At 37.9% G+C, this 10,253-nt stretch overlaps 1 long non-coding RNA gene across 1 annotated transcript; it reads right to left on the reverse strand.

Moving 5' to 3' along the window:
- Positions 1-4,973: 4,973 nt before the first annotated feature.
- Positions 4,974-10,007, reverse strand: LOC127687707 (uncharacterized). The gene is made up of 2 exons (XR_007978475.1): positions 9,753-10,007; positions 4,974-5,033 (listed from the first exon to the last, which is right to left on the reverse strand). It is a non-coding gene; the product is annotated as an uncharacterized LOC127687707 (long non-coding RNA).
- Positions 10,008-10,253: the final 246 nt, after the last annotated feature.

A 10,253-nucleotide genomic window follows, 5' to 3' on the forward strand; every position in this document is an offset into this window, starting at 1 on the left:
TGGTTATCTTGTCTTTTTGTCAAATATACTACAGGTGCAAAAGAAGGTTCCAGTTGATGACCTAAGACTTTAAGGGCAAATCCTTCCTTTTCAGTTACATAGAGGGAAAAAGGATGAGTCAGGTCAGGGAGATGTAAGGCTGGGGCCTTAATGAGAGGCTGTTGGAACTTTTGAAAGGGCTTGGTAACAGGTTTGAGAAGTGGTTCATGGGTGGGGCCTAATACTGCTTCATATAATGGTCAATAAGGTAGGGAAAAGGAAGGAACCCAGGAACATAAAAAGCTAGCCATTCCTAGGAATGATAAGATCTCTTCCTTTGTAGAAGGACAGTTAGAGACTGAATCAGATTCTTTCTATCTAAGGTAATAGCCTTGTGTGTTGGAGTAATTGTCACCCACAAATATGTAACCTGAAGAGTGAATATTTGGACTTTAGAAGGTAAGACCCTGTAGCCTCAACTGGAAAGGGTGGTGGCGCACACCTGTAATCCCAGCACTTGGGAGCAGAGGCAGGCAGGTTTCTGAGTTTGAGGCCAGCCTGGTCTACAGAGTGAGTTCCAGGATAGCCAGGACTACACAGAGAAACCCTGTCTCACAAAACAAAACAAAACAAAACAAATGACAATAACAAAAACAAAAACAAAAAAAGAAAGGAAATTTAAAAGAGCAACGGTGTCAGTTTGGCTAATCTGTAGAGAAGTGTTACAGAGAAGGACATTGTCTACATAAAGAAGAATCTTAGACTTAGGGAGAGATAAAGAGAGTAAGTCAGTAGCTTGGGCCTGATCAAATAGGTATGGACTGTCTCAGAATCCCTGAGGCAGAACAGTCCAGGTAAGTTGGATACAAAGGTGGATGTCAGGATCTACCCAGGTAAAGGCAAATATTTTCTGTGACTGAACATTGAGAGGGATAGAGAAACATGTGTCTTTGAGATCTAGGACTGAGAAATAAGAAGTTCCTGAGAAGAGAGTGGAAAGAATATGTTAGTTTTAGTAGGTTGATTGGCTAAAAGAAGTAGAGGAACTGCTGGAGAGCTTGGCTACAGACAAGTGTTGGCAGCAACGGAAATGGAAGCCCCAAACTTAGCTAAAAGATCTCTTGCTAATAAGGGAACAGGACATGTTGGCCTTACCAAAAATGAACGGGTGAGGTGTACATCCCTAAAAATGCAACTAAGTGGTGGGGTCTGATAATGAAGATAATGGTTGTCCTCCTACCCTGACAATAGGGAAACATGAAGGTGAAGTGGGTGTCCAAAACTTTGTCAGGACTGAGTAAGTGACCCCAGTGTAAAGGGGAAGGAGATGGCTCACCCACATACCATGATAGCTACCTGGGGTTCCCTGCTGGTGATAGGCGTGGTCAGATCAAGGAAATTCTGCCCCTTCAGTCATCCATAGCCATACCTAGGAGGTCAGCTGGAGGAGTACCTGGATGAGATTTCCCTCTGTTCTGCCTGACAGGAGGGCAATTGACCTCACAATGTCCCTCCTGATGGCACTTAGGACATGATCCTCTCGGCTTTCACAGTTGGGGGGGGGGGGCGGTAGGGCAAGTGCTCACCCAGTGACCTTGCCTACCTCATCTACAGCTGGGAGTTGGTGGTCCCTGAACCTTAGAAGCCCAGGAGTCTGTGGTAGTAGCTGGAGCTGGAGTTGGTCATCAGCCTTTGCCAGCATGTGGTATTTTTGTTTTCAGGCTTTCTCATCTCTCTCATGGTACATTTTGAAGGCCAGCGCCATGTCTTCTGCTTGTGGAGTTAGGGGCACCCTCTCCAAGCACTTAAGTTTAGTTTTTATGTTGGGGTACCTCTGGGGAAAAAATTAGGTCATCAGAAGTTGCTTCTGGATTTTCCAGAATCCAGATCAGTGTATTGTAATAAAGTCTAAAATTGAGATGGGTTCTTCTGCTTGCTGTGGATAACCTCCAGGAGTTTTTCAAAATTTACTAGCTTTAAGGCTACTTTTCTAAGACTAGCCAAAAGGTTTGTAATATACCTGTCTCTGGGTAAAATAATCACCTGCAGTATTGTAATTCCATCAGGGATCCTGGTCAGGCACTGCCACAGATCCAACTGGATATATTCTATTTGCTGAATTTCATCTGCACGCATTCCTGCCTCTTCCCAAACATGCCTGTATTCATTAGGAAGTAAATTATTAGTAAGAATCATATGAACATCATGGAAAGTCAAACTATAAGACTGAGTGATATACTGAAACTCCTTAATAAAGCTGGAGGAGTTAGAAGAATAGGAACCCAATCTGCTTTCTATTTGAGAAATTTCACTCAGCAAGAAAGGAACATGTACACTGACCAGACCATTCTCCATGGCCACCAACTCTAGCCACATCCCTTAGAGGAAGGACCAGTGCTCAGTCAAGTGTTCCTGGAGGAGAAGAAAGACTTGAGGGTCTCGTTGTGGCCTTAGAACATGTGATAGGATTGGTAAAGGTTGATGCCAGTTCTTGGCATTTGAAATGACCTGCAGTTGACACAGAAGGAAAGGAGTGGTCTGGAGAGGTCAAGCTAGTAGGGTGTGGGCCCCAGTGAGAAACTACTCAATGCAAAGTACATAAAAAATAATAATAAAGTACACTGAATTGCAGTTATAAAGACTGTGTAGATATTGAAAGAGGTTTTAGTTACCAGAATGAATGTCTCTGTTCTAGGTTCAGTGTCTGGTGAGGGTGGGTATCCATCATTTGAAACAGTGCATTAAGTTATAAGTGCTTATCTAATATCTTACCAAAATTATGCAAAAGGACATGTCCTATACCTGTAATACATCAGTGTCTTTCTCTTTTAGGTAACTGTTTTATTTCCCAGTTCAACTGACATAGTAATATGCTTATCAATGAGCATAGCTCTGTTTTATAGGGGCAGTTTCTATATATTTATTTATCAGAGATAGGTAATAATAATCCCTGAGTTTTATCAGAACTCCTATATTTTATTCAAATGTATATTAGAAATAGTTTAGGTTAAAAGTGAAATTTCAGATTTAAAAGAATTACAAATAATGGCTTATATTAATTCTATTTATGCTTTTAAAATACTTATCTATGTTGTATTTGAACCCACAAGGCTTGATTGCTATTTAAGTCCCAAATCATACAGACATCAGTCCTTAGGTATATTGCTCAAGAACATAATGCTTATTTGTTCTGAATAATTCTATAATTTATTCTATTTTAAAATGTGTTGTGCTATATTATTGTTGGTGCTGCTGCTATTACTAAAGAGGATAATTGTGACTTGGGCTCACTACAGAGCTCAGCCTCTCTTTACATATTCTACATATGAAAGGCTGTCATGCTGAGTGCTGGGATTCCAGATTGTGACAGGAGAACAAGCAGAACAGAAGTAAAGAAAAAGCAAAGTAGGAATACTACATCTTCCCTGTTCCTTTTCTGTTGTTGTCCTTTTGTTTGAGGTTTATTTTAAAGCTCTGTCATCATGACCTCTCAGACTCAGAAAAGGCCAGAGCTCCTAAAAGATACCTTTAGAATACCATTAGTTCTTGACTTCTGCCATCCAATTTTCTATTCTTCTTTGGCATTTTGTCTGTCCTAAAACTATTAATTCATTATTTTTTTTTTTTTTGCTTCATTTTGTCTTCCTTATAGCCCTGTGAATATTCTTTACTCCAAGGCATTCAAAAGTACGTATTTTTAAAATGCATTGGCACCTTAGGGCTTTAGAGATCATGCTTTCCAGATTGTCATGAATATTTTACTTTGTTTCTATGCTAATGACATTTCTTAACTAAAAACTAAAGGTTTAGGTTTGTACATTAAGTTAATAACATTTATTAACTGGAAAATATGGGACTTTGTTATCATTGTTATGCCATTCACTGGTTTTACTTTTCATCTGAACTATAGCATTTTTATGCTTCCCTTCCTATATAATAAATGTAGAATCAAATTATATAATTTATGTTTTATTTTGCAGTAATTTCACTTTTAATAGCATTCATACCAGTGTCACTATTTCTGCAATGTAATATTCATTTCTATCATTGGGTTTTGAGTTATAACTGACTCATAATTCCAAGGAATCTTGAGAAAATAATGTATTCAATTTAGATAAGTAATTTTACAGAATTAACTATCTAAAGAAAACTGAAATATCTAATAATGTATAAGCAGTGTGACTCTCCCTTCCAATTCTAAGATGTGAAAACTGAGGCAGAAGAATTCCTGCCCATTCTAAACTATAAATCAAGATCCATGACAATATATTTCACACCATATAAATGTCTCACTGTTCAATGCAAATACATGAAAAAGAAAAAGGAAAATTAAATTGTAACCAGATAAACTTTATCTACTTGTATATATCTTTAAGAGCAGCTCAAATTTTAAAAAAGAAAAGTGAAATTATCTTTGAAGTTTTGTGTTAACAGAGAAGAACAATTTTTACAAATATCTAATTCCTATTTTACAAATATACATCTACAGTATTTTATGTTGGAATGATACAGAAACCAGCATTTGTGAAAGTTCAATAGCATTACATATGGAAAACTGTGATTATTCATTTAAATCCAAGTAACTGCACCCTAGTAGCTTTACCATGGATTTTAAATTCAGTACTTTACAAAGTTAGACAGTCATTGGTGAAATACACATTTTTACTCCAAACTTAACCTCATTCCTTCAGGATGTCTGCATTCAAATAATGAAGTTGTAAATACTGAAATTGGAGGAATAGTGAGAGAGAATAAACATATTATTTCTAATTAAATTATATTTCTACCTTGAAGGATCAAAATGTTATATAATTTAAATCAATATCAGGAGGCATTCAAATACCATGATGAGGTATTTTGTATTACTTGAAAATATAAAAAATAAGCATATATAACTGTAGCCGCCAGCAGCTACATGTAAACTGGGTTACCTGTTGAGAGAATTTTGGGGTCATAGGGAAGAGCGGCGAGAAGAAAGTACGGCTAAGTCAATGTTCACTGATCAAAGCCGTAAACTTTAATGGCGCCGGACCTTTTAACAGTTCGGGCAAACCCTTCCCCCCAGACTCCAGGCTGAGTTCCGGTGGAAGTTGTCTAGCTTCTCTTGGAGGTCTTCGTCTTGACTGCTCCGGCAGCTGGGTGGGTCACCTGTTTAATTCAGGAATCCCTATGCCTGGAAGAACAATGAACTTGACCTTTACTACGTGCACTCCACCCTAGGTGGAGCAGGATCCTGGCTAACTGGGAAAAGTTAACCTTGACCAAAGTCAAACTCTGACCAAGTGCAAGACTGCCCCAATATGGCTCTGTACATGTCCTCCCTTTTTTTATTAATTTGAACACGAGGAGGTAGAAAACAAGTGGATAAATATCCTTCATAAGAAGGCGGGCCTTAACCAGGAGGGGAAGCATTGACCGTAATTCCTCTTAAATATTGTATAACGTCTTTTTCAGAGGAGGGGTAATAGGCTCCCTTATTATTTTAAGGACAGCCTCTCGACGTTAACCCCTATGCAATTAGGTGTACTTCCTGGGGACTCAGAAGCAGAAATTCACCTCCCCATGCAGTGCTTTGCCTCGCACGTCTCGCTGGTACCCATGTTTGTTCAAAAACAAACACACATAGATCTGAGTTCTATGTGGCTCCCTCTTTGGAGATCCACTTGTGTAAGTTTTGAAGCCAGGGGGGTCTGCAAGTGTCTTTAACAGACATGTAATCTCTCCATCCAGGTGAGCCTGGGTGGAGACAGCCAGTCTGCTTAACAGACAAGGTCAAGAGTTAAAGGTGGAATAGGATTAACTTGTCCCAGAAGTATCCAATTCAGTTGTAAATTAACAACTTTAAGGATCCAAAGCTTGGCCTCTGAGGTGGGAGAGGTAGCCTTGTGAATCAAGAATTAAGCTGTTACTTCTCAGGAAAAGTGGAGACTATATGTTAAATTAACACGGCTGGCTGAAGATTGTTAGCCATCTTCAAAATTGGAATCTTCAAAATTGGAATTATTTCTAGACCAGTCTATGGTTGAGTCAGCTGAGCACAATAAGGAGAAGGGTCATTTTAACTCTTCTAATTAATTTTTCCTAAGCTAGCATAACAGTCTCCATGTTCTGCCCCACAAGTCTAAAAGCTTGAAGCTAGGCAATTTATCTAACCTGGGACATTTAACAATTGAGGTAAGTCAAGAACATATATCCAATATAGCTCTTATGTTACCATGGTCTGGGCATTCAGCAAGCACACAGTCAGCATATCTTCTGCAGCATTCTGTGGAAAAAACAGAGGACATGCCTTCTCCCCCAATATTAAATCAGGATCATGGCATATGTTAGTAAGTGAATTCCTTCATTTCACCTAGACATCAATATGTCTAATTACAAGATGTCATATACATTTAGCAAGGAGTTTCTTGGCATCTAAATTTTAAAATTTTCTTAAAAACATGCAAGCATAATTTAAATTATATGCACAGGGACACAATTTCCCCTCTCTTCTTTCTTCCAAGAAGATATTGTTTTATTAATTTAAGTTGGAACACAAAGTATAACCCATAACATAGGCAATAACTATGTAATTATATAAAATATAGTTGCTTTTTCTGTTAGAGCAGTTGCAACTAGACAGCCTAAAAATGAATCATTAGTCACATGTACATATTTTTTAATCTTCTAAATTAGAAATATGAATATCATTTATCTGTAATAACTAAGTCCTCTAGGATTAACACCATTACGTGGTAGAGGTAGAAATTGAGGACATCAAGAACAAATCTTTACAATTTGATGTGCACAAAATATAAAATTATTTCAAATACCTAAAGGACAGTCATTTAGAGAACATATCCTTTGTTCTTAGAAATTTGAATCACATTTGTATAAACTGTAGAAATTAAGAATTAGCAGTATTAAAAATGGACCAATCTTAAGCAATTATAAACCATGAGCTATGTATATCTACTATTATTAAAAGCTTGACCTTTAACATCTTAAAAATAGCTGCTATAGCACCCAATTCAGGTATCTGTGTTGAAGCAGGGAGAAACTTAAAGGAATAAACATGTGATCTGATAGTACAAATTATCTTTTGGATAACAATTATTAATTTTGCCTAAAAATGCTTGCCATGTAATAGACCAACCATTAATAATAAATTTGATTGTTGCTTGAAGCAAGGAACAAACGTTTCCTACCTTGAAAACAGAGGTTTAAGACCTTCTGTGGCAAGCTTAAAATGAGGTAAATATAAGATAAAGCCAATTAATATATCCTAACAACTTTTGAAAGCCATTTACCTAAAAATTCTAAAAGTCTATAGGAGCAAGGGCCTGTAACAAACATTCTATGAACATTATACACTGAAATTTTTAAGATCTTAACTTCTGTATTGAAAGAGAGACAAACATTTTTTCCTCACAGGACGTAAGGCTGTTAGCCATTCCTTGAGGCAAAAACTTTCTAATGACATTGTTTTGTTGTTTCTTTAAAATTAGAAGCAAATGCTTTTATAACTATCAGAATGTAAAGCAAAAAACCAACCCTTTAAATTTACAATAATTTTATAGGGAGTAGACAGGCCAAATGTTAATGCTTTTATAGCCTCCTTGACCTTTCATAGATTTGAACTGCATTTTAACCCACACCTGGATAAGTCAAAAACCTTTTTTTTTTTTTTTTTTTTTTTTTTTTTTTTTTTTTTTTTAAAGCCAAACACTCCCTAGGTGGGGCCTGTAAGGCGGAAACAATTTCTCAAAACTTCCTCACTAGCTTCCCCTGAGGCAGCTCTAAGCTTTGCATTAACTCAAATGTAAATTTTCTGCCCTAGGATCCACCTTGAGTCCTTGGCAAGGACATTGTATGAGATTCCTCAAATGTAAATATCTTCTAATCTGAGCCTTTTATCTAAGACCAGACCCAAACCTACAAGGACAATTTAAGGATTAAACAAAAGAAACCAGTAATTCCATGGTCAAGGGAACCTACTTGATATCAAATACATTTCTACAGAGATATCCTTTTTAATCTTGGAGGGTTAAATTTTGCTCCTACCATTGTAGCCTATAAACTTGTGGAAAAGTGGCAATGGGCCCCTAAAACCCATAGCTGCATCACTCTCAAAATTATCTTAATTACAAAGTGTTAACAATTACGAGCCTGCAAACTGAAAACTGTAGCCAATGACACACTGATTTTTATTGTAACTCAATGTTTTCTTGCAATATTAGAGCACAATTGTAATTTTGGAAGCAAATCTCAATTTTAAACAATTTTCTTTAAAATTAATGGCAAACACATATTTACAGCACAAGGTTTGTATGCCAGTTCTTATGTTCAAGTGTATAACAGTGTAACTTATTAAAGAGACAATATTTTAGATCTTAATCTTCATTAAGTCTAATCTCCAGGCCAAGATTCACATGAAACACCATGCCAATTTAGGAGCGTCCCAAAGGCCTGTATTTCCTGGATTGCGTCATGCCATGTGGTGTTCAAAATGGCGACTACCCTAAACTACCAGCCTTAACCATCATGCCACGTGTTCAAAATGGCGACTACCCTAAACTACCAGCCTTAACCATCATGCCACGTGTTCAAAATGGCGACTACCCTAAACTACCAGCCTTAACCTAACTTTTGTTAATAACATTATACCTTTTAAATCATGTGCAGTGACTTAAGCCAATACTCTATAGTCAAGACATGCAAAATATACCTTTAAATCCAATTATAAACAAGAACAAGGCATGAGTGGCGTTAGGCCACGTGTAGTTAGTTAAGATAGCTCTAACACTGAATCACCAGTTTTAAACTAACCTTTTCTTAATAACACTATACCTTTTACATAATAACCAATTTATTTATAACTCTTTAGTCAAGAAATGTAAAGCCTTATATCATTAAAACCAATTAGAAACAAGTATAAAGCGACTACATGAATTTCACAAGCCAAACCAAAGTCTTCCCAAATCTCGAGGTTTCTGGGCTTTTAAGAGCGGCTTTTTCCCCAGCCATGCTTGCCTCTTGGGTGAGTGAGCTACGCTGCTGCAGCGTGGCTTTGAATCAATCCCCACACAAACTGTGGCTAGCTCAAGAGGTTACCAGCAGATGTAATCTTTACCAATTTTTCCTTTTTAACATGAAACAGTCATTCACACAAAGACACAGAGAGGACATAAACATACACATAGACAGTCGGTGCACCGGGACAAACACGGAAAGATACACAGAAAGTTAAGCGTGCTTGTTAAGCAATTGCATCCATTTTCCTCTTTAAACAGCTCTTAGAAGCTGTGGACATATGCCTATTTTTAAAAACCCCTTTCTATTCGCCGAAATCAGCTCTTACGAGCTTTGGGCAAATGCCTACCAAATTCCTTCCCCATATTTCCCTATCTTATCAACCCAAGCAGTCCTGCGCTGGGTCCACGCAGTATGCTTGAAAAACTGTATCCATTCCTGCACTCACAACCATAGACACGAATTCACTAGCGCTAGTTTTGCCCTCTATGTTGCTTACCGTGCGGACACCATTAATTTTCACCTTTTTCCGCGAAGCTTCGCTGGATAGGGCTACCTCAAGAAATTCTCTCGTGCCAGGTCTTCCCACGTTCAGGCGCCACTATGTAGCCGCCAGCAGCTACATGTAAACTGGGTTACCTGTTGAGAGAATTTTGGGGTCATAGGGAAGAGCGGCGAGAAGAAAGTACGGCTAAGTCAATGTTCACTGATCAAAGCCGTAAACTTTAATGGCGCCGGACCTTTTAACAGTTCGGGCAAACCCTTCCCCCCAGACTCCAGGCTGAGTTCCGGTGGAAGTTGTCTAGCTTCTCTTGGAGGTCTTCGTCTTGACTGCTCCGGCAGCTGGGTGGGTCACCTGTTTAATTCAGGAATCCCTATGCCTGGAAGAACAATGAACTTGACCTTTACTACGTGCACTCCACCCTAGGTGGAGCAGGATCCTGGCTAACTGGGAAAAGTTAACCTTGACCAAAGTCAAACTCTGACCAAGTGCAAGACTGCCCCAATATGGCTCTGTACATATAACTCAGATAATGAGTTTGATTATTTGATCCATTCTCTGCATTTTAAAACAATAATAGGTGTCACTAAGCTGATTTGGATGAGAAAATGATGTAGGAATCTCAAAATGAAAGTACAATAAGAAACATCATTATTCATGTAAAACTATTTTATAGATTTGCAGTTGGCATATATATGCCGCACGTGTATATGCAGCTAATATAAGCCTTCCATTCATTTACACTTCAAAATTCCTTCCA

The sequence above is a fragment of the Apodemus sylvaticus genome, chromosome 6 (assembly GCF_947179515.1).
Source record: "Apodemus sylvaticus chromosome 6, mApoSyl1.1, whole genome shotgun sequence".
Lineage (NCBI taxonomy): Eukaryota > Metazoa > Chordata > Mammalia > Rodentia > Muridae > Apodemus > Apodemus sylvaticus.